Here is a 25,033-nt window from a genome sequence, read left to right on the forward strand (position 1 = left end):
CCTGGGCCTGGACACAGCAGCGGCTGCAATATCTCAACGGAGAATACGTTTATATATATGTGTGTGTGTGCGCGTATATATATATATATATATATATATATATATATATATATATATATATTTCTCCGCCGAAATCACTTTTAAACCCATTTCCACCTTTTTTTCCCTTCTCTTCCTCTTACTTTTTTTTCACGTTTTTTTACGTTTTTCTCCTTTTCGCCTCTTTTCTGGGCGTATTATTCTTCTTTTTCTTCTTTTTTTTCGTCTAATGCATACCCCATCAGTGCAGCAATGCTTATTCAATACCGCCAGCAGATGGAGACACTGGGGGATAATTTTCTAAGGATTTATACTGATTTTTCCTGTCTGAATTTGTCGCACAGAAAGTTGCAGGCCAAATATGTGTGACATTTCTGCGACTTTAGCTTCTAGAGCATTTTTACAACATTATACATAGGTGCTGAATACATAAAAAGCGACTGTTCAGCGACAGACAAGTCGCATCGGCTGAAAGTAGGCCAGAATGTCAGTCCATGTTGGAGCAGGTTTAGATACAGTCTAAAGCATAGATCTCAAAGTCTGTGCACAGAATTTAGCAAGGGCCTCGCACCTTCTGATGCATCAGGTAGGTGCACAATAGCATAGCCTAACCCTCTGTACTTTGGTCTATATTGATGCGGGACATAGACAGCCAGCTGATGACCAATCCATTAGTGCAATGGATGGCTGGAAGCATTTGTCTTTGCCTTTGCAATACCACAGAAGCAATGCATGGTCAATGTACAGCAATGACACACCTGTGTGAACAGCCAGGAGACCCCCCCCCCCCCCATGTTATGTTACATAGTTACATAGTTAGTACGGTCGAAAAAAGACATATGTCCATCAAGTTCAACCAGGGAATTAAGGGGTAGGGGTGTGGCGCGATATTGGGGAAGGGATGAGATTTTATATTTCTTCATAAGCATTAATCTTATTTTGTCAATTAGGAACATTCAGCACCCACCCGCTATCAAGGCAGCTGCCTATCATGTCATGCCCTACCTGCACAGGTGTGCTGGCTACTCAAATGATCCAATTAAGGAGGCCATTTAGTCAGCAGCAGCAGAAGTCCTGTGCCTGGACGCTCCAACAGCGGCCAGACACAAGCAGAAGCAGAAGCAGCAGCAGCACCACCTTTTGTTTTTTGGCTGCAGCAGCAGCAGCAGCAAGGCCCACAGGGCTGGCTAGCTGGCTAGCCAGCAAGCAGGTAGCAATGAAAGTAGGAATCTTTCTTTTTAACCCTGTAAGGGGGTGGTGCACTGTACCCGAAGATACTGCCATATCGGGTCAATGCATAGGGCGACGGAAGCAAGCTTCGAAATCGGCCCCCGTTCTCAAAAATCCATTTAATATATGGTCCCCAGATAGGGGACGTATCAGATATTAAACTGATAAGAACAGATACTACACTTGATCTTAGCCAAAAGGCCGAGAAGCGATAACCGTGAAAGGGGCGGGCCCAACAAGGTCCCCTTCATGGGCACTATCACTGCTTGCTGTCAGGGAGGCTGCCAGACAATTTTCCATGCACACTCTGGGCTGGGGGGCAGTCAACCACCAGTACACACAGCAGAACCTAAACCCATACCATTATTGCTAAGCAGCAAGACAGGGGCCCATTGCACTCCCACGGGGCCTTTTTAAATGCAATCCATAACCCGGATTTGCCAGGAACCCTTCTTACTCCTCCTACTTGCATGTGACACTGGGCTTAGGATCTGCATAGGAAACACACACACAAGCACACACCTACCTTTGTTGCCTGCAGATGCCTCCTTGGCTGTCCCCAAACGGTATCAAACCAACACCCACGGGAAGCTGTAAGCATAGAGGACATGCCTGCACCCCATTGGACTTACCTGTGTGGGTTAAACCCGGGTTATTTGACAACCTATGGCGGTGATGCTTCTGCTCAGGCAGAGCAGTGCTGATGCTCCTCATAAAGCTGTCGCTGCTGTGAAGGTTCTAGGTGACATCACAAATCCCTATGGTTACATACACAACAAAGCTGGGTTGTTGTTGTTTACACTCTGCAAGGCCTGTGGAAGTGAGTGACATCATAGCACTGTAGTTCTGAGGGTTCTAGATGGATGCAACAATCTCCTGTTGCTTCTATGAAGGCCATAATAGACGACATCACCAAACAGCTCCATAGTCACATACACAGCAAAGGAGAGATGTTGTTTACACCTAGTGATGTCAGTGGTATTGAGTGACATCACAGCACAGTGCTAAGGCTCCTGGGCCTGGACACAGCAGCGGCTGCAATATCTCAACGGAGAATACGTTTATATATATGTGTGTGTGTGCGCGTATATATATATATATATATATATATATATATATATATATATATTTCTCCGCCGAAATCACTTTTAAACCCATTTCCACCTTTTTTTCCCTTCTCTTCCTCTTACTTTTTTTTCACGTTTTTTTACGTTTTTCTCCTTTTCGCCTCTTTTCTGGGCGTATTATTCTTCTTTTTCTTCTTTTTTTTCGTCTAATGCATACCCCATCAGTGCAGCAATGCTTATTCAATACCGCCAGCAGATGGAGACACTGGGGGATAATTTTCTAAGGATTTATACTGATTTTTCCTGTCTGAATTTGTCGCACAGAAAGTTGCAGGCCAAATATGTGTGACATTTCTGCGACTTTAGCTTCTAGAGCATTTTTACAACATTATACATAGGTGCTGAATACATAAAAAGCGACTGTTCAGCGACAGACAAGTCGCATCGGCTGAAAGTAGGCCAGAATGTCAGTCCATGTTGGAGCAGGTTTAGATACAGTCTAAAGCATAGATCTCAAAGTCTGTGCACAGAATTTAGCAAGGGCCTCGCACCTTCTGATGCATCAGGTAGGTGCACAATAGCATAGCCTAACCCTCTGTACTTTGGTCTATATTGATGCGGGACATAGACAGCCAGCTGATGACCAATCCATTAGTGCAATGGATGGCTGGAAGCATTTGTCTTTGCCTTTGCAATACCACAGAAGCAATGCATGGTCAATGTACAGCAATGACACACCTGTGTGAACAGCCAGGAGACCCCCCCCCCCCCATGTTATGTTACATAGTTACATAGTTAGTACGGTCGAAAAAAGACATATGTCCATCAAGTTCAACCAGGGAATTAAGGGGTAGGGGTGTGGCGCGATATTGGGGAAGGGATGAGATTTTATATTTCTTCATAAGCATTAATCTTATTTTGTCAATTAGGAACATTCAGCACCCACCCGCTATCAAGGCAGCTGCCTATCATGTCATGCCCTACCTGCACAGGTGTGCTGGCTACTCAAATGATCCAATTAAGGAGGCCATTTAGTCAGCAGCAGCAGAAGTCCTGTGCCTGGACGCTCCAACAGCGGCCAGACACAAGCAGAAGCAGAAGCAGCAGCAGCACCACCTTTTGTTTTTTGGCTGCAGCAGCAGCAGCAGCAAGGCCCACAGGGCTGGCTAGCTGGCTAGCCAGCAAGCAGGTAGCAATGAAAGTAGGAATCTTTCTTTTTAACCCTGTAAGGGGGTGGTGCACTGTACCCGAAGATACTGCCATATCGGGTCAATGCATAGGGCGACGGAAGCAAGCTTCGAAATCGGCCCCCGTTCTCAAAAATCCATTTAATATATGGTCCCCAGATAGGGGACGTATCAGATATTAAACTGATAAGAACAGATACTACACTTGATCTTAGCCAAAAGGCCGAGAAGCGATAACCGTGAAAGGGGCGGGCCCAACAAGGTCCCCTTCATGGGCACTATCACTGCTTGCTGTCAGGGAGGCTGCCAGACAATTTTCCATGCACACTCTGGGCTGGGGGGCAGTCAACCACCAGTACACACAGCAGAACCTAAACCCATACCATTATTGCTAAGCAGCAAGACAGGGGCCCATTGCACTCCCACGGGGCCTTTTTAAATGCAATCCATAACCCGGATTTGCCAGGAACCCTTCTTACTCCTCCTACTTGCATGTGACACTGGGCTTAGGATCTGCATAGGAAACACACACACAAGCACACACCTACCTTTGTTGCCTGCAGATGCCTCCTTGGCTGTCCCCAAACGGTATCAAACCAACACCCACGGGAAGCTGTAAGCATAGAGGACATGCCTGCACCCCATTGGACTTACCTGTGTGGGTTAAACCCGGGTTATTTGACAACCTATGGCGGTGATGGTTCTGCTCAGGCAGAGCAGTGCTGATGCTCCTCATAAAGCTGTCGCTGCTGTGAAGGTTCTAGGTGACATCACAAATCCCTATGGTTACATACACAACAAAGCTGGGTTGTTGTTGTTTACACTCTGCAAGGCCTGTGGAAGTGAGTGACATCATAGCACTGTAGTTCTGAGGGTTCTAGATGGATGCAACAATCTCCTGTTGCTTCTATGAAGGCCATAATAGACGACATCACCAAACAGCTCCATAGTCACATACACAGCAAAGGAGAGATGTTGTTTACACCTAGTGATGTCAGTGGTATTGAGTGACATCACAGCACAGTGCTAAGGCTCCTGGGCCTGGACACAGCAGCGGCTGCAATATCTCAACGGAGAATACGTTTATATATATGTGTGTGTGTGCGCGTATATATATATATATATATATATATATATATATATATATATATATATTTCTCCGCCGAAATCACTTTTAAACCCATTTCCACCTTTTTTTCCCTTCTCTTCCTCTTACTTTTTTTTCACGTTTTTTTACGTTTTTCTCCTTTTCGCCTCTTTTCTGGGCGTATTATTCTTCTTTTTCTTCTTTTTTTTCGTCTAATGCATACCCCATCAGTGCAGCAATGCTTATTCAATACCGCCAGCAGATGGAGACACTGGGGGATAATTTTCTAAGGATTTATACTGATTTTTCCTGTCTGAATTTGTCGCACAGAAAGTTGCAGGCCAAATATGTGTGACATTTCTGCGACTTTAGCTTCTAGAGCATTTTTACAACATTATACATAGGTGCTGAATACATAAAAAGCGACTGTTCAGCGACAGACAAGTCGCATCGGCTGAAAGTAGGCCAGAATGTCAGTCCATGTTGGAGCAGGTTTAGATACAGTCTAAAGCATAGATCTCAAAGTCTGTGCACAGAATTTAGCAAGGGCCTCGCACCTTCTGATGCATCAGGTAGGTGCACAATAGCATAGCCTAACCCTCTGTACTTTGGTCTATATTGATGCGGGACATAGACAGCCAGCTGATGACCAATCCATTAGTGCAATGGATGGCTGGAAGCATTTGTCTTTGCCTTTGCAATACCACAGAAGCAATGCATGGTCAATGTACAGCAATGACACACCTGTGTGAACAGCCAGGAGACCCCCCCCCCCCCATGTTATGTTACATAGTTACATAGTTAGTACGGTCGAAAAAAGACATATGTCCATCAAGTTCAACCAGGGAATTAAGGGGTAGGGGTGTGGCGCGATATTGGGGAAGGGATGAGATTTTATATTTCTTCATAAGCATTAATCTTATTTTGTCAATTAGGAACATTCAGCACCCACCCGCTATCAAGGCAGCTGCCTATCATGTCATGCCCTACCTGCACAGGTGTGCTGGCTACTCAAATGATCCAATTAAGGAGGCCATTTAGTCAGCAGCAGCAGAAGTCCTGTGCCTGGACGCTCCAACAGCGGCCAGACACAAGCAGAAGCAGAAGCAGCAGCAGCACCACCTTTTGTTTTTTGGCTGCAGCAGCAGCAGCAGCAAGGCCCACAGGGCTGGCTAGCTGGCTAGCCAGCAAGCAGGTAGCAATGAAAGTAGGAATCTTTCTTTTTAACCCTGTAAGGGGGTGGTGCACTGTACCCGAAGATACTGCCATATCGGGTCAATGCATAGGGCGACGGAAGCAAGCTTCGAAATCGGCCCCCGTTCTCAAAAATCCATTTAATATATGGTCCCCAGATAGGGGACGTATCAGATATTAAACTGATAAGAACAGATACTACACTTGATCTTAGCCAAAAGGCCGAGAAGCGATAACCGTGAAAGGGGCGGGCCCAACAAGGTCCCCTTCATGGGCACTATCACTGCTTGCTGTCAGGGAGGCTGCCAGACAATTTTCCATGCACACTCTGGGCTGGGGGGCAGTCAACCACCAGTACACACAGCAGAACCTAAACCCATACCATTATTGCTAAGCAGCAAGACAGGGGCCCATTGCACTCCCACGGGGCCTTTTTAAATGCAATCCATAACCCGGATTTGCCAGGAACCCTTCTTACTCCTCCTACTTGCATGTGACACTGGGCTTAGGATCTGCATAGGAAACACACACACAAGCACACACCTACCTTTGTTGCCTGCAGATGCCTCCTTGGCTGTCCCCAAACGGTATCAAACCAACACCCACGGGAAGCTGTAAGCATAGAGGACATGCCTGCACCCCATTGGACTTACCTGTGTGGGTTAAACCCGGGTTATTTGACAACCTATGGCGGTGATGGTTCTGCTCAGGCAGAGCAGTGCTGATGCTCCTCATAAAGCTGTCGCTGCTGTGAAGGTTCTAGGTGACATCACAAATCCCTATGGTTACATACACAACAAAGCTGGGTTGTTGTTGTTTACACTCTGCAAGGCCTGTGGAAGTGAGTGACATCATAGCACTGTAGTTCTGAGGGTTCTAGATGGATGCAACAATCTCCTGTTGCTTCTATGAAGGCCATAATAGACGACATCACCAAACAGCTCCATAGTCACATACACAGCAAAGGAGAGATGTTGTTTACACCTAGTGATGTCAGTGGTATTGAGTGACATCACAGCACAGTGCTAAGGCTCCTGGGCCTGGACACAGCAGCGGCTGCAATATCTCAACGGAGAATACGTTTATATATATGTGTGTGTGTGCGCGTATATATATATATATATATATATATATATATATATATATATATATTTCTCCGCCGAAATCACTTTTAAACCCATTTCCACCTTTTTTTCCCTTCTCTTCCTCTTACTTTTTTTTCACGTTTTTTTATGTTTTTCTCCTTTTCGCCTCTTTTCTGGGCGTATTATTCTTCTTTTTCTTCTTTTTTTTCGTCTAATGCATACCCCATCAGTGCAGCAATGCTTATTCAATACCGCCAGCAGATGGAGACACTGGGGGATAATTTTCTAAGGATTTATACTTATTTTTCCTGTCTGAATTTGTCGCACAGAAAGTTGCAGGCCAAATATGTGTGACATTTCTGCGACTTTAGCTTCTAGAGCATTTTTACAACATTATACATAGGTGCTGAATACATAAAAAGCGACTGTTCAGCGACAGACAAGTCGCATCGGCTGAAAGTAGGCCAGAATGTCAGTCCATGTTGGAGCAGGTTTAGATACAGTCTAAAGCATAGATCTCAAAGTCTGTGCACAGAATTTAGCAAGGGCCTCGCACCTTCTGATGCATCAGGTAGGTGCACAATAGCATAGCCTAACCCTCTGTACTTTGGTCTATATTGATGCGGGACATAGACAGCCAGCTGATGACCAATCCATTAGTGCAATGGATGGCTGGAAGCATTTGTCTTTGCCTTTGCAATACCACAGAAGCAATGCATGGTCAATGTACAGCAATGACACACCTGTGTGAACAGCCAGGAGACCCCCCCCCCCCATGTTATGTTACATAGTTACATAGTTAGTACGGTCGAAAAAAGACATATGTCCATCAAGTTCAACCAGGGAATTAAGGGGTAGGGGTGTGGCGCGATATTGGGGAAGGGATGAGATTTTATATTTCTTCATAAGCATTAATCTTATTTTGTCAATTAGGAACATTCAGCACCCACCCGCTATCAAGGCAGCTGCCTATCATGTCATGCCCTACCTGCACAGGTGTGCTGGCTACTCAAATGATCCAATTAAGGAGGCCATTTAGTCAGCAGCAGCAGAAGTCCTGTGCCTGGACGCTCCAACAGCGGCCAGACACAAGCAGAAGCAGAAGCAGCAGCAGCACCACCTTTTGTTTTTTGGCTGCAGCAGCAGCAGCAGCAAGGCCCACAGGGCTGGCTAGCTGGCTAGCCAGCAAGCAGGTAGCAATGAAAGTAGGAATCTTTCTTTTTAACCCTGTAAGGGGGTGGTGCACTGTACCCGAAGATACTGCCATATCGGGTCAATGCATAGGGCGACGGAAGCAAGCTTCGAAATCGGCCCCCGTTCTCAAAAATCCATTTAATATATGGTCCCCAGATAGGGGACGTATCAGATATTAAACTGATAAGAACAGATACTACACTTGATCTTAGCCAAAAGGCCGAGAAGCGATAACCGTGAAAGGGGCGGGCCCAACAAGGTCCCCTTCATGGGCACTATCACTGCTTGCTGTCAGGGAGGCTGCCAGACAATTTTCCATGCACACTCTGGGCTGGGGGGCAGTCAACCACCAGTACACACAGCAGAACCTAAACCCATACCATTATTGCTAAGCAGCAAGACAGGGGCCCATTGCACTCCCACGGGGCCTTTTTAAATGCAATCCATAACCCGGATTTGCCAGGAACCCTTCTTACTCCTCCTACTTGCATGTGACACTGGGCTTAGGATCTGCATAGGAAACACACACACAAGCACACACCTACCTTTGTTGCCTGCAGATGCCTCCTTGGCTGTCCCCAAACGGTATCAAACCAACACCCACGGGAAGCTGTAAGCATAGAGGACATGCCTGCACCCCATTGGACTTACCTGTGTGGGTTAAACCCGGGTTATTTGACAACCTATGGCGGTGATGGTTCTGCTCAGGCAGAGCAGTGCTGATGCTCCTCATAAAGCTGTCGCTGCTGTGAAGGTTCTAGGTGACATCACAAATCCCTATGGTTACATACACAACAAAGCTGGGTTGTTGTTGTTTACACTCTGCAAGGCCTGTGGAAGTGAGTGACATCATAGCACTGTAGTTCTGAGGGTTCTAGATGGATGCAACAATCTCCTGTTGCTTCTATGAAGGCCATAATAGACGACATCACCAAACAGCTCCATAGTCACATACACAGCAAAGGAGAGATGTTGTTTACACCTAGTGATGTCAGTGGTATTGAGTGACATCACAGCACAGTGCTAAGGCTCCTGGGCCTGGACACAGCAGCGGCTGCAATATCTCAACGGAGAATACGTTTATATATATGTGTGTGTGTGCGCGTATATATATATATATATATATATATATATATATATATATATATATATTTCTCCGCCGAAATCACTTTTAAACCCATTTCCACCTTTTTTTCCCTTCTCTTCCTCTTACTTTTTTTTCACGTTTTTTTACGTTTTTCTCCTTTTCGCCTCTTTTCTGGGCGTATTATTCTTCTTTTTCTTCTTTTTTTTCGTCTAATGCATACCCCATCAGTGCAGCAATGCTTATTCAATACCGCCAGCAGATGGAGACACTGGGGGATAATTTTCTAAGGATTTATACTGATTTTTCCTGTCTGAATTTGTCGCACAGAAAGTTGCAGGCCAAATATGTGTGACATTTCTGCGACTTTAGCTTCTAGAGCATTTTTACAACATTATACATAGGTGCTGAATACATAAAAAGCGACTGTTCAGCGACAGACAAGTCGCATCGGCTGAAAGTAGGCCAGAATGTCAGTCCATGTTGGAGCAGGTTTAGATACAGTCTAAAGCATAGATCTCAAAGTCTGTGCACAGAATTTAGCAAGGGCCTCGCACCTTCTGATGCATCAGGTAGGTGCACAATAGCATAGCCTAACCCTCTGTACTTTGGTCTATATTGATGCGGGACATAGACAGCCAGCTGATGACCAATCCATTAGTGCAATGGATGGCTGGAAGCATTTGTCTTTGCCTTTGCAATACCACAGAAGCAATGCATGGTCAATGTACAGCAATGACACACCTGTGTGAACAGCCAGGAGACCCCCCCCCCCCCCATGTTATGTTACATAGTTACATAGTTAGTACGGTCGAAAAAAGACATATGTCCATCAAGTTCAACCAGGGAATTAAGGGGTAGGGGTGTGGCGCGATATTGGGGAAGGGATGAGATTTTATATTTCTTCATAAGCATTAATCTTATTTTGTCAATTAGGAACATTCAGCACCCACCTGCTATCAAGGCAGCTGCCTATCATGTCATGCCCTACCTGCACAGGTGTGCTGGCTACTCAAATGATCCAATTAAGGAGGCCATTTAGTCAGCAGCAGCAGAAGTCCTGTGCCTGGACGCTCCAACAGCGGCCAGACACAAGCAGAAGCAGAAGCAGCAGCAGCACCACCTTTTGTTTTTTGGCTGCAGCAGCAGCAGCAGCAAGGCCCACAGGGCTGGCTAGCTGGCTAGCCAGCAAGCAGGTAGCAATGAAAGTAGGAATCTTTCTTTTTAACCCTGTAAGGGGGTGGTGCACTGTACCCGAAGATACTGCCATATCGGGTCAATGCATAGGGCGACGGAAGCAAGCTTCGAAATCGGCCCCCGTTCTCAAAAATCCATTTAATATATGGTCCCCAGATAGGGGACGTATCAGATATTAAACTGATAAGAACAGATACTACACTTGATCTTAGCCAAAAGGCCGAGAAGCGATAACCGTGAAAGGGGCGGGCCCAACAAGGTCCCCTTCATGGGCACTATCACTGCTTGCTGTCAGGGAGGCTGCCAGACAATTTTCCATGCACACTCTGGGCTGGGGGGCAGTCAACCACCAGTACACACAGCAGAACCTAAACCCATACCATTATTGCTAAGCAGCAAGACAGGGGCCCATTGCACTCCCACGGGGCCTTTTTAAATGCAATCCATAACCCGGATTTGCCAGGAACCCTTCTTACTCCTCCTACTTGCATGTGACACTGGGCTTAGGATCTGCATAGGAAACACACACACAAGCACACACCTACCTTTGTTGCCTGCAGATGCCTCCTTGGCTGTCCCCAAACGGTATCAAACCAACACCCACGGGAAGCTGTAAGCATAGAGGACATGCCTGCACCCCATTGGACTTACCTGTGTGGGTTAAACCCGGGTTATTTGACAACCTATGGCGGTGATGGTTCTGCTCAGGCAGAGCAGTGCTGATGCTCCTCATAAAGCTGTCGCTGCTGTGAAGGTTCTAGGTGACATCACAAATCCCTATGGTTACATACACAACAAAGCTGGGTTGTTGTTGTTTACACTCTGCAAGGCCTGTGGAAGTGAGTGACATCATAGCACTGTAGTTCTGAGGGTTCTAGATGGATGCAACAATCTCCTGTTGCTTCTATGAAGGCCATAATAGACGACATCACCAAACAGCTCCATAGTCACATACACAGCAAAGGAGAGATGTTGTTTACACCTAGTGATGTCAGTGGTATTGAGTGACATCACAGCACAGTGCTAAGGCTCCTGGGCCTGGACACAGCAGCGGCTGCAATATCTCAACGGAGAATACGTTTATATATATGTGTGTGTGTGCGCGTATATATATATATATATATATATATATATATATATATATATATATTTCTCCGCCGAAATCACTTTTAAACCCATTTCCACCTTTTTTTCCCTTCTCTTCCTCTTACTTTTTTTTCACGTTTTTTTACGTTTTTCTCCTTTTCGCCTCTTTTCTGGGCGTATTATTCTTCTTTTTCTTCTTTTTTTTCGTCTAATGCATACCCCATCAGTGCAGCAATGCTTATTCAATACCGCCAGCAGATGGAGACACTGGGGGATAATTTTCTAAGGATTTATACTGATTTTTCCTGTCTGAATTTGTCGCACAGAAAGTTGCAGGCCAAATATGTGTGACATTTCTGCGACTTTAGCTTCTAGAGCATTTTTACAACATTATACATAGGTGCTGAATACATAAAAAGCGACTGTTCAGCGACAGACAAGTCGCATCGGCTGAAAGTAGGCCAGAATGTCAGTCCATGTTGGAGCAGGTTTAGATACAGTCTAAAGCATAGATCTCAAAGTCTGTGCACAGAATTTAGCAAGGGCCTCGCACCTTCTGATGCATCAGGTAGGTGCACAATAGCATAGCCTAACCCTCTGTACTTTGGTCTATATTGATGCGGGACATAGACAGCCAGCTGATGACCAATCCATTAGTGCAATGGATGGCTGGAAGCATTTGTCTTTGCCTTTGCAATACCACAGAAGCAATGCATGGTCAATGTACAGCAATGACACACCTGTGTGAACAGCCAGGAGACCCCCCCCCCCCATGTTATGTTACATAGTTACATAGTTAGTACGGTCGAAAAAAGACATATGTCCATCAAGTTCAACCAGGGAATTAAGGGGTAGGGGTGTGGCGCGATATTGGGGAAGGGATGAGATTTTATATTTCTTCATAAGCATTAATCTTATTTTGTCAATTAGGAACATTCAGCACCCACCCGCTATCAAGGCAGCTGCCTATCATGTCATGCCCTACCTGCACAGGTGTGCTGGCTACTCAAATGATCCAATTAAGGAGGCCATTTAGTCAGCAGCAGCAGAAGTCCTGTGCCTGGACGCTCCAACAGCGGCCAGACACAAGCAGAAGCAGAAGCAGCAGCAGCACCACCTTTTGTTTTTTGGCTGCAGCAGCAGCAGCAGCAAGGCCCACAGGGCTGGCTAGCTGGCTAGCCAGCAAGCAGGTAGCAATGAAAGTAGGAATCTTTCTTTTTAACCCTGTAAGGGGGTGGTGCACTGTACCCGAAGATACTGCCATATCGGGTCAATGCATAGGGCGACGGAAGCAAGCTTCGAAATCGGCCCCCGTTCTCAAAAATCCATTTAATATATGGTCCCCAGATAGGGGACGTATCAGATATTAAACTGATAAGAACAGATACTACACTTGATCTTAGCCAAAAGGCCGAGAAGCGATAACCGTGAAAGGGGCGGGCCCAACAAGGTCCCCTTCATGGGCACTATCACTGCTTGCTGTCAGGGAGGCTGCCAGACAATTTTCCATGCACACTCTGGGCTGGGGGGCAGTCAACCACCAGTACACACAGCAGAACCTAAACCCATACCATTATTGCTAAGCAGCAAGACAGGGGCCCATTGCACTCCCACGGGGCCTTTTTAAATGCAATCCATAACCCGGATTTGCCAGGAACCCTTCTTACTCCTCCTACTTGCATGTGACACTGGGCTTAGGATCTGCATAGGAAACACACACACAAGCACACACCTACCTTTGTTGCCTGCAGATGCCTCCTTGGCTGTCCCCAAACGGTATCAAACCAACACCCACGGGAAGCTGTAAGCATAGAGGACATGCCTGCACCCCATTGGACTTACCTGTGTGGGTTAAACCCGGGTTATTTGACAACCTATGGCGGTGATGGTTCTGCTCAGGCAGAGCAGTGCTGATGCTCCTCATAAAGCTGTCGCTGCTGTGAAGGTTCTAGGTGACATCACAAATCCCTATGGTTACATACACAACAAAGCTGGGTTGTTGTTGTTTACACTCTGCAAGGCCTGTGGAAGTGAGTGACATCATAGCACTGTAGTTCTGAGGGTTCTAGATGGATGCAACAATCTCCTGTTGCTTCTATGAAGGCCATAATAGACGACATCACCAAACAGCTCCATAGTCACATACACAGCAAAGGAGAGATGTTGTTTACACCTAGTGATGTCAGTGGTATTGAGTGACATCACAGCACAGTGCTAAGGCTCCTGGGCCTGGACACAGCAGCGGCTGCAATATCTCAACGGAGAATACGTTTATATATATGTGTGTGTGTGCGCGTATATATATATATATATATATATATATATATATATATATATTTCTCCGCCGAAATCACTTTTAAACCCATTTCCACCTTTTTTTCCCTTCTCTTCCTCTTACTTTTTTTTCACGTTTTTTTACGTTTTTCTCCTTTTCGCCTCTTTTCTGGGCGTATTATTCTTCTTTTTCTTCTTTTTTTTCGTCTAATGCATACCCCATCAGTGCAGCAATGCTTATTCAATACCGCCAGCAGATGGAGACACTGGGGGATAATTTTCTAAGGATTTATACTGATTTTTCCTGTCTGAATTTGTCGCACAGAAAGTTGCAGGCCAAATATGTGTGACATTTCTGCGACTTTAGCTTCTAGAGCATTTTTACAACATTATACATAGGTGCTGAATACATAAAAAGCGACTGTTCAGCGACAGACAAGTCGCATCGGCTGAAAGTAGGCCAGAATGTCAGTCCATGTTGGAGCAGGTTTAGATACAGTCTAAAGCATAGATCTCAAAGTCTGTGCACAGAATTTAGCAAGGGCCTCGCACCTTCTGATGCATCAGGTAGGTGCACAATAGCATAGCCTAACCCTCTGTACTTTGGTCTATATTGATGCGGGACATAGACAGCCAGCTGATGACCAATCCATTAGTGCAATGGATGGCTGGAAGCATTTGTCTTTGCCTTTGCAATACCACAGAAGCAATGCATGGTCAATGTACAGCAATGACACACCTGTGTGAACAGCCAGGAGACCCCCCCCCCCCCATGTTATGTTACATAGTTACATAGTTAGTACGGTCGAAAAAAGACATATGTCCATCAAGTTCAACCAGGGAATTAAGGGGTAGGGGTGTGGCGCGATATTGGGGAAGGGATGAGATTTTATATTTCTTCATAAGCATTAATCTTATTTTGTCAATTAGGAACATTCAGCACCCACCCGCTATCAAGGCAGCTGCCTATCATGTCATGCCCTACCTGCACAGGTGTGCTGGCTACTCAAATGATCCAATTAAGGAGGCCATTTAGTCAGCAGCAGCAGAAGTCCTGTGCCTGGACGCTCCAACAGCGGCCAGACACAAGCAGAAGCAGAAGCAGCAGCAGCACCACCTTTTGTTTTTTGGCTGCAGCAGCAGCAGCAGCAAGGCCCACAGGGCTGGCTAGCTGGCTAGCCAGCAAGCAGGTAGCAATGAAAGTAGGAATCTTTCTTTTTAACCCTGTAAGGGGGTGGTGCACTGTACCCGAAGATACTGCCATATCGGGTCAATGCATAGGGCGACGGAAGCAAGCTTCGAAATCGGCCCCCGTTCTCAAAAATCCATTTAATATATGGTCCCCAGATAGGGGACGTATCAGATATTAAACTGATAAGAACAGATACTACACTTGATCTTAGCCAAAAGGCCGAGAAGCGATAACCGTGAAAGGGGCGGGCCCAACAAGGTCCCCTTCATGGGCACTATCACTGCTTGCTGTCAGGGAGGCTGCCAGACAATTTTCCATGCACACTCTGGGCTGGGGGGCAGTCAACCACCAGTACACACAGCAGAACCTAAACCCATACCATTATTGCTAAGCAGCAAGACAGGGGCCCATTGCACTCCCACGGGGCCTTTTTAAATGCAATCCATAACCCGGATTTGCCAGGAACCCTTCTTACTCCTCCTACTTGCATGTGACACTGGGCTTAGGATCTGCATAGGAAACACACACACAAGCACACACCTACCTTTGTTGCCTGCAGATGCCTCCTTGGCTGTCCCCAAACGGTATCAAACCAACACCCACGGGAAGCTGTAAGCATAGAGGACATGCCTGCACCCCATTGGACTTACCTGTGTGGGTTAAACCCGGGTTATTTGACAACCTATGGCGGTGATGGTTCTGCTCAGGCAGAGCAGTGCTGATGCTCCTCATAAAGCTGTCGCTGCTGTGAAGGTTCTAGGTGACATCACAAATCCCTATGGTTACATACACAACAAAGCTGGGTTGTTGTTGTTTACACTCTGCAAGGCCTGTGGAAGTGAGTGACATCATAGCACTGTAGTTCTGAGGGTTCTAGATGGATGCAACAATCTCCTGTTGCTTCTATGAAGGCCATAATAGACGACATCACCAAACAGCTCCATAGTCACATACACAGCAAAGGAGAGATGTTGTTTACACCTAGTGATGTCAGTGGTATTGAGTGACATCACAGCACAGTGCTAAGGCTCCTGGGCCTGGACACAGCAGCGGCTGCAATATCTCAACGGAGAATACGTTTATATATATGTGTGTGTGTGCGCGTATATATATATATATATATATATATATATATATATATATATATATATTTCTCCGCCGAAATCACTTTTAAACCCATTTCCACCTTTTTTTCCCTTCTCTTCCTCTTACTTTTTTTTCACGTTTTTTTACGTTTTTCTCCTTTTCGCCTCTTTTCTGGGCGTATTATTCTTCTTTTTCTTCTTTTTTTTCGTCTAATGCATACCCCATCAGTGCAGCAATGCTTATTCAATACCGCCAGCAGATGGAGACACTGGGGGATAATTTTCTAAGGATTTATACTGATTTTTCCTGTCTGAATTTGTCGCACAGAAAGTTGCAGGCCAAATATGTGTGACATTTCTGCGACTTTAGCTTCTAGAGCATTTTTACAACATTATACATAGGTGCTGAATACATAAAAAGCGACTGTTCAGCGACAGACAAGTCGCATCGGCTGAAAGTAGGCCAGAATGTCAGTCCATGTTGGAGCAGGTTTAGATACAGTCTAAAGCATAGATCTCAAAGTCTGTGCACAGAATTTAGCAAGGGCCTCGCACCTTCTGATGCATCAGGTAGGTGCACAATAGCATAGCCTAACCCTCTGTACTTTGGTCTATATTGATGCGGGACATAGACAGCCAGCTGATGACCAATCCATTAGTGCAATGGATGGCTGGAAGCATTTGTCTTTGCCTTTGCAATACCACAGAAGCAATGCATGGTCAATGTACAGCAATGACACACCTGTGTGAACAGCCAGGAGACCCCCCCCCCCCCATGTTATGTTACATAGTTACATAGTTAGTACGGTCGAAAAAAGACATATGTCCATCAAGTTCAACCAGGGAATTAAGGGGTAGGGGTGTGGCGCGATATTGGGGAAGGGATGAGATTTTATATTTCTTCATAAGCATTAATCTTATTTTGTCAATTAGGAACATTCAGCACCCACCCGCTATCAAGGCAGCTGCCTATCATGTCATGCCCTACCTGCACAGGTGTGCTGGCTACTCAAATGATCCAATTAAGGAGGCCATTTAGTCAGCAGCAGCAGAAGTCCTGTGCCTGGACGCTCCAACAGCGGCCAGACACAAGCAGAAGCAGAAGCAGCAGCAGCACCACCTTTTGTTTTTTGGCTGCAGCAGCAGCAAGGCCCACAGGGCTGGCTAGCTGGCTAGCCAGCAAGCAGGTAGCAATGAAAGTAGGAATCTTTCTTTTTAACCCTGTAAGGGGGTTGTGCACTGTACCCGAAGATACTGCCATATCGGGTCAATGCATAGGGCGACGGAAGCAAGCTTCGAAATCGGCCCCCGTTCTCAAAAATCCATTTAATATATGGTCCCCAGATAGGGGACGTATCAGATATTAAACTGATAAGAACAGATACTACACTTGATCTTAGCCAAAAGGCCGAGAAGCGATAACCGTGAAAGGGGCGGGCCCAACAAGGTCCCCTTCATGGGCACTATCACTGCTTGCTGTCAGGGAGGCTGCCAGACAATTTTCCATGCACACTCTGGGCTGGGGGGCAGTCAACCACCAGTACACACAGCAGAACCTAAACCCATACCATTATTGCTAAGCAGCAAGACAGGGGCCCATTGCACTCCCACGGGGCCTTTTTAAATGCAATCCATAACCCGGATTTGCCAGGAACCCTTCTTACTCCTCCTACTTGCATGTGACACTGGGCTTAGGATCTGCATAGGAAACACACACACAAGCACACACCTACCTTTGTTGCCTGCAGATGCCTCCTTGGCTGTCCCCAAACGGTATCAAACCAACACCCACGGGAAGCTGTAAGCATAGAGGACATGCCTGCACCCCATTGGACTTACCTGTGTGGGTTAAACCCGGGTTATTTGACAACCTATGGCGGTGATGGTTCTGCTCAGGCAGAGCAGTGCTGATGCTCCTCATAAAGCTGTCGCTGCTGTGAAGGTTCTAGGTGACATCACAAATCCCTATGGTTACATACACAACAAAGCTGGGTTGTTGTTGTTTACACTCTGCAAGGCCTGTGGAAGTGAGTGACATCATAGCACTGTAGTTCTGAGGGTTCTAGATGGATGCAACAATCTCCTGTTGCTTCTATGAAGGCCATAATAGACGACATCACCAAACAGCTCCATAGTCACATACACAGCAAAGGAGAGATGTTGTTTACACCTAGTGATGTCAGTGGTATTGAGTGACATCACAGCACAGTGCTAAGGCTCCTGGGCCTGGACACAGCAGCGGCTGCAATATCTCAACGGAGAATACGTTTATATATATGTGTGTGTGTGCGCGTATATATATATATATATATATATATATATATATATATATATATATATATATTTCTCCGCCGAAATCACTTTTAAACCCATTTCCACCTTTTTTTCCCTTCTCTTCCTCTTACTTTTTTTTCACGTTTTTTTACGTTTTTCTCCTTTTCGCCTCTTTTCTGGGCGTATTATTCTTCTTTTTCTTCTTTTTTTTTCGTCTAATGCATACCCCATCAGTGCAGCAATGCTTATTCAATACCGCCAGCAGATGGAGACACTGGGGGATAATTTTCTAAGGATTTATACTGATTTTTCCTGTCTGAATTTGTCGCACAGAAAGTTGCAGGCCAAATATGTGTGACATTTCTGCGACTTTAGCTTCTAGAGCATTTTTACAACATTATACATAGGTGCTGAATACATAAAAAGCGACTGTTCAGCGACAGACAAGTCGCATCGGCTGAAAGTAGGCCAGAATGTCAGTCCATGTTGGAGCAGGTTTAGATACAGTCTAAAGCATAGATCTCAAAGTCTGTGCACAGAATTTAGCAAGGGCCTCGCACCTTCTGATGCATCAGGTAGGTGCACAATAGCATAGCCTAACCCTCTGTACTTTGGTCTATATTGATGCGGGACATAGACAGCCAGCTGATGACCAATCCATTAGTGCAATGGATGGCTGGAAGCATTTGTCTTTGCCTTTGCAATACCACAGAAGCAATGCATGGTCAATGTACAGCAATGACACACCTGTGTGAACAGCCAGGAGACCCCCCCCCCCCATGTTATGTTACATAGTTACATAGTTAGTACGGTCGAAAAAAGACATATGTCCATCAAGTTCAACCAGGGAATTAAGGGGTAGGGGTGTGGCGCGATATTGGGGAAGGGATGAGATTTTATATTTCTTCATAAGCATTAATCTTATTTTGTCAATTAGGAACATTCAGCACCCACCCGCTATCAAGGCAGCTGCCTATCATGTCATGCCCTACCTGCACAGGTGTGCTGGCTACTCAAATGATCCAATTAAGGAGGCCATTTAGTCAGCAGCAGCAGAAGTCCTGTGCCTGGACGCTCCAACAGCGGCCAGACACAAGCAGAAGCAGAAGCAGCAGCAGCACCACCTTTTGTTTTTTGGCTGCAGCAGCAGCAGCAGCAAGGCCCACAGGGCTGGCTAGCTGGCTAGCCAGCAAGCAGGTAGCAATGAAAGTAGGAATCTTTCTTTTTAACCCTGTAAGGGGGTGGTGCACTGTACCCGAAGATACTGCCATATCGGGTCAATGCATAGGGCGACGGAAGCAAGCTTCGAAATCGGCCCCCGTTCTCAAAAATCCATTTAATATATGGTCCCCAGATAGGGGACGTATCAGATATTAAACTGATAAGAACAGATACTACACTTGATCTTAGCCAAAAGGCCGAGAAGCGATAACCGTGAAAGGGGCGGGCCCAACAAGGTCCCCTTCATGGGCACTATCACTGCTTGCTGTCAGGGAGGCTGCCAGACAATTTTCCATGCACACTCTGGGCTGGGGGGCAGTCAACCACCAGTACACACAGCAGAACCTAAACCCATACCATTATTGCTAAGCAGCAAGACAGGGGCCCATTGCACTCCCACGGGGCCTTTTTAAATGCAATCCATAACCCGGATTTGCCAGGAACCCTTCTTACTCCTCCTACTTGCATGTGACACTGGGCTTAGGATCTGCATAGGAAACACACACACAAGCACACACCTACCTTTGTTGCCTGCAGATGCCTCCTTGGCTGTCCCCAAACGGTATCAAACCAACACCCACGGGAAGCTGTAAGCATAGAGGACATGCCTGCACCCCATTGGACTTACCTGTGTGGGTTAAACCCGGGTTATTTGACAACCTATGGCGGTGATGGTTCTGCTCAGGCAGAGCAGTGCTGATGCTCCTCATAAAGCTGTCACTGCTGTGAAGGTTCTAGGTGACATCACAAATCCCTATGGTTACATACACAACAAAGCTGGGTTGTTGTTGTTTACACTCTGCAAGGCCTGTGGAAGTGAGTGACATCATAGCACTGTAGTTCTGAGGGTTCTAGATGGATGCAACAATCTCCTGTTGCTTCTATGAAGGCCATAATAGACGACATCACCAAACAGCTCCATAGTCACATACACAGCAAAGGAGAGATGTTGTTTACACCTAGTGATGTCAGTGGTATTGAGTGACATCACAGCACAGTGCTAAGGCTCCTGGGCCTGGACACAGCAGCGGCTGCAATATCTCAACGGAGAATACGTTTATATATATGTGTGTGTGTGCGCGTATATATATATATATATATATATATATATATATATATATATATATATATATATTTCTCCGCCGAAATCACTTTTAAACCCATTTCCACCTTTTTTTCCCTTCTCTTCCTCTTACTTTTTTTTCACGTTTTTTTACGTTTTTCTCCTTTTCGCCTCTTTTCTGGGCGTATTATTCTTCTTTTTCTTCTTTTTTTTCGTCTAATGCATACCCCATCAGTGCAGCAATGCTTATTCAATACCGCCAGCAGATGGAGACACTGGGGGATAATTTTCTAAGGATTTATACTGATTTTTCCTGTCTGAATTTGTCGCACAGAAAGTTGCAGGCCAAATATGTGTGACATTTCTGCGACTTTAGCTTCTAGAGCATTTTTACAACATTATACATAGGTGCTGAATACATAAAAAGCGACTGTTCAGCGACAGACAAGTCGCATCGGCTGAAAGTAGGCCAGAATGTCAGTCCATGTTGGAGCAGGTTTAGATACAGTCTAAAGCATAGATCTCAAAGTCTGTGCACAGAATTTAGCAAGGGCCTCGCACCTTCTGATGCATCAGGTAGGTGCACAATAGCATAGCCTAACCCTCTGTACTTTGGTCTATATTGATGCGGGACATAGACAGCCAGCTGATGACCAATCCATTAGTGCAATGGATGGCTGGAAGCATTTGTCTTTGCCTTTGCAATACCACAGAAGCAATGCATGGTCAATGTACAGCAATGACACACCTGTGTGAACAGCCAGGAGACCCCCCCCCCCCCATGTTATGTTACATAGTTACATAGTTAGTACGGTCGAAAAAAGACATATGTCCATCAAGTTCAACCAGGGAATTAAGGGGTAGGGGTGTGGCGCGATATTGGGGAAGGGATGAGATTTTATATTTCTTCATAAGCATTAATCTTATTTTGTCAATTAGGAACATTCAGCACCCACCCGCTATCAAGGCAGCTGCCTATCATGTCATGCCCTACCTGCACAGGTGTGCTGGCTACTCAAATGATCCAATTAAGGAGGCCATTTAGTCAGCAGCAGCAGAAGTCCTGTGCCTGGACGCTCCAACAGCGGCCAGACACAAGCAGAAGCAGAAGCAGCAGCAGCACCACCTTTTGTTTTTTGGCTGCAGCAGCAGCAGCAGCAAGGCCCACAGGGCTGGCTAGCTGGCTAGCCAGCAAGCAGGTAGCAATGAAAGTAGGAATCTTTCTTTTTAACCCTGTAAGGGGGTGGTGCACTGTACCCGAAGATACTGCCATATCGGGTCAATGCATAGGGCGACGGAAGCAAGCTTCGAAATCGGCCCCCGTTCTCAAAAATCCATTTAATATATGGTCCCCAGATAGGGGACGTATCAGATATTAAACTGATAAGAACAGATACTACACTTGATCTTAGCCAAAAGGCCGAGAAGCGATAACCGTGAAAGGGGCGGGCCCAACAAGGTCCCCTTCATGGGCACTATCACTGCTTGCTGTCAGGGAGGCTGCCAGACAATTTTCCATGCACACTCTGGGCTGGGGGGCAGTCAACCACCAGTACACACAGCAGAACCTAAACCCATACCATTATTGCTAAGCAGCAAGACAGGGGCCCATTGCACTCCCACGGGGCCTTTTTAAATGCAATCCATAACCCGGATTTGCCAGGAACCCTTCTTACTCCTCCTACTTGCATGTGACACTGGGCTTAGGATCTGCATAGGAAACACACACACAAGCACACACCTACCTTTGTTGCCTGCAGATGCCTCCTTGGCTGTCCCCAAACGGTATCAAACCAACACCCACGGGAAGCTGTAAGCATAGAGGACATGCCTGCACCCCATTGGACTTACCTGTGTGGGTTAAACCCGGGTTATTTGACAACCTATGGCGGTGATGGTTCTGCTCAGGCAGAGCAGTGCTGATGCTCCTCATAAAGCTGTCGCTGCTGTGAAGGTTCTAGGTGACATCACAAATCCCTATGGTTACATACACAACAAAGCTGGGTTGTTGTTGTTTACACTCTGCAAGGCCTGTGGAAGTGAGTGACATCATAGCACTGTAGTTCTGAGGGTTCTAGATGGATGCAACAATCTCCTGTTGCTTCTATGAAGGCCATAATAGACGACATCACCAAACAGCTCCATAGTCACATACACAGCAAAGGAGAGATGTTGTTTACACCTAGTGATGTCAGTGGTATTGAGTGACATCACAGCACAGTGCTAAGGCTCCTGGGCCTGGACACAGCAGCGGCTGCAATATCTCAACGGAGAATACGTTTATATATATGTGTGTGTGTGCGCGTATATATATATATATATATATATATATATATATATATATATATATATATTTCTCCGCCGAAATCACTTTTAAACCCATTTCCACCTTTTTTCCCTTCTCTTCCTCTTACTTTTTTTTCACGTTTTTTTACGTTTTTCTCCTTTTCGCCTCTTTTCTGGGCGTATTATTCTTCTTTTTCTTCTTTTTTTTCGTCTAATGCATACCCCATCAGTGCAGCAATGCTTATTCAATACCGCCAGCAGATGGAGACACTGGGGGATAATTTTCTAAGGATTTATACTGATTTTTCCTGTCTGAATTTGTCGCACAGAAAGTTGCAGGCCAAATATGTGTGACATTTCTGCGACTTTAGCTTCTAGAGCATTTTTACAACATTATACATAGGTGCTGAATACATAAAAAGCGACTGTTCAGCGACAGACAAGTCGCATCGGCTGAAAGTAGGCCAGAATGTCAGTCCATGTTGGAGCAGGTTTAGATACAGTCTAAAGCATAGATCTCAAAGTCTGTGCACAGAATTTAGCAAGGGCCTCGCACCTTCTGATGCATCAGGTAGGTGCACAATAGCATAGCCTAACCCTCTGTACTTTGGTCTATATTGATGCGGGACATAGACAGCCAGCTGATGACCAATCCATTAGTGCAATGGATGGCTGGAAGCATTTGTCTTTGCCTTTGCAATACCACAGAAGCAATGCATGGTCAATGTACAGCAATGACACACCTGTGTGAACAGCCAGGAGACCCCCCCCCCCCCCATGTTATGTTACATAGTTACATAGTTAGTACGGTCGAAAAAAGACATATGTCCATCAAGTTCAACCAGGGAATTAAGGGGTAGGGGTGTGGCGCGATATTGGGGAAGGGATGAGATTTTATATTTCTTCATAAGCATTAATCTTATTTTGTCAATTAGGAACATTCAGCACCCACCCGCTATCAAGGCAGCTGCCTATCATGTCATGCCCTACCTGCACAGGTGTGCTGGCTACTCAAATGATCCAATTAAGGAGGCCATTTAGTCAGCAGCAGCAGAAGTCCTGTGCCTGGACGCTCCAACAGCGGCCAGACACAAGCAGAAGCAGAAGCAGCAGCAGCACCACCTTTTGTTTTTTGGCTGCAGCAGCAGCAGCAGCAAGGCCCACAGGGCTGGCTAGCTGGCTAGCCAGCAAGCAGGTAGCAATGAAAGTAGGAATCTTTCTTTTTAACCCTGTAAGGGGGTGGTGCACTGTACCCGAAGATACTGCCATATCGGGTCAATGCATAGGGCGACGGAAGCAAGCTTCGAAATCGGCCCCCGTTCTCAAAAATCCATTTAATATATGGTCCCCAGATAGGGGACGTATCAGATATTAAACTGATAAGAACAGATACTACACTTGATCTTAGCCAAAAGGCCGAGAAGCGATAACCGTGAAAGGGGCGGGCCCAACAAGGTCCCCTTCATGGGCACTATCACTGCTTGCTGTCAGGGAGGCTGCCAGACAATTTTCCATGCACACTCTGGGCTGGGGGGCAGTCAACCACCAGTACACACAGCAGAACCTAAACCCATACCATTATTGCTAAGCAGCAAGACAGGGGCCCATTGCACTCCCACGGGGCCTTTTTAAATGCAATCCATAACCCGGATTTGCCAGGAACCCTTCTTACTCCTCCTACTTGCATGTGACACTGGGCTTAGGATCTGCATAGGAAACACACACACAAGCACACACCTACCTTTGTTGCCTGCAGATGCCTCCTTGGCTGTCCCCAAACGGTATCAAACCAACACCCACGGGAAGCTGTAAGCATAGAGGACATGCCTGCACCCCATTGGACTTACCTGTGTGGGTTAAACCCGGGTTATTTGACAACCTATGGCGGTGATGGTTCTGCTCAGGCAGAGCAGTGCTGATGCTCCTCATAAAGCTGTCGCTGCTGTGAAGGTTCTAGGTGACATCACAAATCCCTATGGTTACATACACAACAAAGCTGGGTTGTTGTTGTTTACACTCTGCAAGGCCTGTGGAAGTGAGTGACATCATAGCACTGTAGTTCTGAGGGTTCTAGATGGATGCAACAATCTCCTGTTGCTTCTATGAAGGCCATAATAGACGACATCACCAAACAGCTCCATAGTCACATACACAGCAAAGGAGAGATGTTGTTTACACCTAGTGATGT

The 25,033-nt window shown here is 46.0% G+C and overlaps 11 non-coding genes across 11 annotated transcripts; all 11 read right to left on the bottom strand.

Annotated features, from left to right (window-relative positions):
• Positions 1-1,291: 1,291 nt before the first annotated feature.
• On the bottom strand, positions 1,292-1,482 carry LOC130327851 (U2 spliceosomal RNA). The gene has a single exon (XR_008872152.1). It is a non-coding gene; the product is annotated as a U2 spliceosomal RNA (small nuclear RNA).
• Positions 1,483-3,567: 2,085 nt separating this feature from the next.
• On the bottom strand, positions 3,568-3,758 carry LOC130327852 (U2 spliceosomal RNA). Its single transcript, XR_008872153.1, has one exon. It is a non-coding gene; the product is annotated as a U2 spliceosomal RNA (small nuclear RNA).
• Positions 3,759-5,847: 2,089 nt separating this feature from the next.
• On the bottom strand, positions 5,848-6,038 carry LOC130327854 (U2 spliceosomal RNA). The gene has a single exon (XR_008872154.1). It is a non-coding gene; the product is annotated as a U2 spliceosomal RNA (small nuclear RNA).
• A 2,086-nt stretch (positions 6,039-8,124) lies between these two features.
• Positions 8,125-8,315, bottom strand: LOC130327855 (U2 spliceosomal RNA). The gene has a single exon (XR_008872155.1). It is a non-coding gene; the product is annotated as a U2 spliceosomal RNA (small nuclear RNA).
• Positions 8,316-10,405: 2,090 nt separating this feature from the next.
• Positions 10,406-10,596, bottom strand: LOC130327857 (U2 spliceosomal RNA). The gene has a single exon (XR_008872157.1). It is a non-coding gene; the product is annotated as a U2 spliceosomal RNA (small nuclear RNA).
• Positions 10,597-12,682: 2,086 nt separating this feature from the next.
• LOC130327858 (U2 spliceosomal RNA) lies at positions 12,683-12,873 on the bottom strand. The gene has a single exon (XR_008872158.1). It is a non-coding gene; the product is annotated as a U2 spliceosomal RNA (small nuclear RNA).
• Positions 12,874-14,956: 2,083 nt separating this feature from the next.
• Positions 14,957-15,147, bottom strand: LOC130327859 (U2 spliceosomal RNA). Its single transcript, XR_008872159.1, has one exon. It is a non-coding gene; the product is annotated as a U2 spliceosomal RNA (small nuclear RNA).
• A 2,083-nt stretch (positions 15,148-17,230) lies between these two features.
• LOC130327826 (U2 spliceosomal RNA) lies at positions 17,231-17,421 on the bottom strand. The gene has a single exon (XR_008872132.1). It is a non-coding gene; the product is annotated as a U2 spliceosomal RNA (small nuclear RNA).
• Positions 17,422-19,514: 2,093 nt separating this feature from the next.
• On the bottom strand, positions 19,515-19,705 carry LOC130327860 (U2 spliceosomal RNA). Its single transcript, XR_008872160.1, has one exon. It is a non-coding gene; the product is annotated as a U2 spliceosomal RNA (small nuclear RNA).
• A 2,095-nt stretch (positions 19,706-21,800) lies between these two features.
• LOC130327861 (U2 spliceosomal RNA) lies at positions 21,801-21,991 on the bottom strand. Its single transcript, XR_008872161.1, has one exon. It is a non-coding gene; the product is annotated as a U2 spliceosomal RNA (small nuclear RNA).
• Positions 21,992-24,082: 2,091 nt separating this feature from the next.
• Positions 24,083-24,273, bottom strand: LOC130327862 (U2 spliceosomal RNA). Its single transcript, XR_008872162.1, has one exon. It is a non-coding gene; the product is annotated as a U2 spliceosomal RNA (small nuclear RNA).
• Positions 24,274-25,033: the final 760 nt, after the last annotated feature.

This window comes from Hyla sarda, unplaced genomic scaffold, assembly GCF_029499605.1.
Source record: "Hyla sarda isolate aHylSar1 unplaced genomic scaffold, aHylSar1.hap1 scaffold_303, whole genome shotgun sequence".
Lineage (NCBI taxonomy): Eukaryota > Metazoa > Chordata > Amphibia > Anura > Hylidae > Hyla > Hyla sarda.